The following is a 4,375-nucleotide window of genomic DNA, read 5'->3' as shown; positions in this document are numbered from 1 at the left end:
ACAGTTGATTTTAGTATATACAAATAATATTTTTGATAAAATATAATATGAGATTCAATTGTAGGTAGGTGTTTAGTGAATTAATGATGGCAATGTATCAAAAAGTGTTTTAATATCATTCTGTTTTAAAGATTGAAATCATCACAGTCAGTCTAAAACTCTCTTGTTTTACAACAAGATTGAAATATATTTAGCTTTTTTGTAGTTGTTTATTTATTTTTTTGAAAAAAGATAAGTGGATAAGTATCGAAATTATCCTAAAAATTGTAAAAAATAAAAACTTTAGTAAGTCAATTTTTATCCGTTTAAAAACACAATTAGTTGCAATTATTATGACTTAAGACTCGAGTTAAGTCAGATATTAGTGTTAACGTAACAAAAAATGATTTTCCTCTTAGCTAGATTCACGTAACAAAAAATGATCTATAGATTCTAAGTTTCTAACTAATAATATTATTTTTTATAAACTATATTTAAATTATAGCAATACATACATATACGTTGTTAAAATGACCATTATAACCGTAAAGATATTAAATTGCAATGTTTTAGTATTAATTTATTCAGCATAAGGATAGACTTAAAAAAATCGTTAAAAACAATAAATGTTAAAATACTTAAAATCAACTTTGATTAACGCAGTATTGAACTAGCTATTATCGAAAAATGTACATATTATAGCTCAGAAAATTACTAGAAAACCCAAATTCAAAATGCACAATAAATTAATAATAATATTGCTTAGGGTGTGTTTGGGATTCACGTTGAGGAAGAGAGAAGCTCGTTTGAGCGTCTTGAACGTTCCACTTTTATGTTTGGCAATTTTTTAGAACTCTCAACCTAGAAGTGCTTATACCTCTAAACGTACGTTTATCAGAAGCAAAAATTTCTAGCTTATACGTTCACGTTGGAAAAGTTTGGTTATCATTAAGAAATTAGATGAGAATTTTTTTCCTTTTCTACCAACTTTATCCTTTGTTTTCTTCTATAAAAAAAATGCAAGTAACCATATAACTTTTACAATAGTTTTTTATGTATGTTTTTCGTTCCAATTTTTTTTCATGCAAATTTATTTCAATCACGGTCCAGATAAAAAAATTTATTATTTTTTATTTATATAAATTCTTTTTTCTATTCTTTATTGTACTATATTTATGTTATGTATAAATTTTTTTATTTTTTATTTGGTTTTATTTGTATGAATTTTATTTACTTTTTATTATATTTTTTTTTATATAATATATGTTGTTGATCGTAATTATTATATACGATGTTTGCATGTTTTTTTTCGTTTTTATTGTACTTCTGACTGTACTTTTTTTCGTCTTTATTATATACTAATTATAAATAACAAAAGAGTCATAAATAATAAAAATTTATAGTCTAAAATGATACTAAATTAAAGAGTACTAACGGTACTAAAAAATTTATAGAACATTTTCTTTTTCTTTGACATTATAAAATGTATAATACTATCTTTCATATTTTTATTTTTTATTGTATTTATTTTATTTATATGATAAATATTTTTTATATTATTTTTTTAATGTTCTGTTTTTTCATGTATATTATTATTTTTAATTGTTTTCTAGTTCATATGAATTTTTTTATTATATGAATTTTTTATGATATCTCGTATTATTTTTTATGTATTTTATTAGTGTTTTATCATGTCTCTTAATAAGATCTATTCAAATATCTAAAGTAAAATAATAGAATAATATAAAAAATTATTTAAATTGATGTCTCTTTTAATAATTTTTCATCTAAAAGTGATTTTGAGTAGTATAATCCAAACAACATTTATTTTACTATAATCCATTTTGATATAAAGATTGCCAAACATAAATCACATTAACACAAACTTACTTTTCATCAAAAGCAAGTTTGCAAAATCAATTTTATACAAACTATAATTTGCAAACTGTAATCCAAACACACACTTAGAAGTTAGAAGTGTAGAAGACAAGAGAGAAGGGAGAAGAATAGAACTATTGAAAAAAGCAAAGGCCAGTAACCTAAAAAACTAGAAAAGTGTAAGTGCCAGCTAACACGTGGTTCAAATTTTCAACTTTTGAGAATCCACCACACATCACATAAACAACTATGCATTTTACCGTTCTTCCCTTTTAATCAACTAGAATGAGATCAGTGCATGGTACAGGAAGTAAATTAATGATAGTATATTATAAATATTAAAAATTATTATATTTTATATAATTAAATTAAATATATAAATTAAAGTTAAATTAAAAAAAATATTTAAAATAATTTATAATATAAAAAATTTAGATGTTAAAGTTATATGTATAAAATAATATTTTTATTTGATGATTTAATTTTTGTATTTATTTTAGTTGATGAAGTTAGTCTTCTTATATAGTACTCGTCCTCTTTTTTTATTGGTTGTTGTTAGAGTTGTTATTCTTTTTTTGTGTAAATTCTTGTAAATACATGTTTTTTATGAATTGTTGAGTTATATACACTTTCTATTATGTTGTTTGTTTCATATTTGCAAGTATGTTCTTTTTCCGAAGATGTGTCTTGAAATTGTATGGTTTTCTTTCTCCTTAGTCTTTTGATGAGTATGTGATCTTCGTCTGATAATATTAGTGTTGGCGAAATTGGTTCCTATAATCAATGAATAATTTAAATTAGAAATAAAAATAATGTCTAAAATAAGTAATTTTTTTTAGTATTACCTGTTTTATTTGCTGTAATGGGTGTTAGGTTTGAGCAGTTGTACCCAACATTTTTTTTATTCGCCATCAAATAGTACAAAAGTTGTTGTACCACTTTTATCTGAAACCTTTAATTGAATTTTGAACCTAAAATAAGTATTGGGTTAGTAATTTAATAGATAGGATTATGAAAAGTATATAGAGTTACTTTATTGTTGGATATTATAGCGTTTGATTACATATGCCAAAATACAGTTATATCCTTTTTCATATGCTTTCTTCTTACATTTTTCACATTCAACATAGTTGTCTTATCTCTATTGAGTAAGTTTGAGATGTTGTGTAGTCCGGAAATAAATTTTTTTGGGCTAAATTTGATGTTATTTGAAAGAATAGTGACAAGAGACTTATATAAGTAGTTCAAATAGTATGAAATTTGAATATTTGTAACGTAAAATTTATTATGATTAATAATATTATTATGACATTTGTAATATGGATGTTTATTACATTGAATGAATTATTTATAAAAATTAATAAATTAATTATTGGAGTTATAAATTTATTGTATTGTTTACAACGATAAGATATAATAAATATAAAGATATCGATTTAATGTCTTTGTAAGTTACAAATTTAGTTAGACACTATTAATTTTTAATTATTGTCTTTGGTAATTATTGTATTACTTTTTGTATATATATATTTTGTTGCTGATTTAGAAATAATAGATGATTTGACAAAAATTAAATGATTGATTCTAAAATTTTACCAAATAAACGATATTACTGACATGATATTAGTAAAAGAAAAAAGATATCTTAAAAATAATATGAATAAATTTATACATCTACCTTTATATATTAAAAATAGATGCTAATAATTTCATAATCTTAACTTACCTATTACATAATACTACTACTACTAATAATAATAACAATCTTATAAACTATATAAGTTTTTGTTTTTTAAATATGAAACAAAATATCCGAAATCATTAACTTAAAAAAAATTGCATGGTGTACAGTTTAACACATATAATACAGTGTATTTGGACTAATTTAGTCATTAATCTTATCAATTAACTAGTTTATTTCAATTGATGAGGTGAGTTAAAAATATAAAGACTAATTTAGTCACTAATCTTATTAATTAACTAGCTTATTTCAATTGATGAGGTGAGTTAAAAATATAAGAAGAGATGTAATTAAAAAGATCGACTACGTTAGGAGTATATCAAAATCAATATTAAAAATAAATTAAATTATACATATATTTATACACAAATATATTACTGACTGATTTTAATAGTTATATTGGTGTATGAATAGTATTTTTATAAAAAGATATATTCTTACCAACAAATGCTTTAAGAATTATTACTAAAGATATTCTTAAATAGATTAAATAATAAAATACTAAATAAAACTTTAGATAAAAGATAACATGGCATACATAAATGGACAAAAAGGAAATGGTCATATGATGTTTTTCTTCACCATCACTCAATTGGCTTTTAACTTTTTTGGGTCAAACAAAAATTGAATAGTCCACCAAAGTCTTATTAAATAATTGGTATTAGCATATACTACTATATACTCCACAGAATTATTATTTATTTCAGAAAACTATATTAATTTTTTTTATCCTCGTCCATGTCTTCCATAAAGATTTTTAAACCCAACCCACATCCC

The sequence above is a fragment of the Arachis duranensis genome, chromosome 7, assembly GCF_000817695.3.
Source record: "Arachis duranensis cultivar V14167 chromosome 7, aradu.V14167.gnm2.J7QH, whole genome shotgun sequence".
Lineage (NCBI taxonomy): Eukaryota > Viridiplantae > Streptophyta > Magnoliopsida > Fabales > Fabaceae > Arachis > Arachis duranensis.
Note: the sequence above shows the minus strand (reverse complement) of the source record.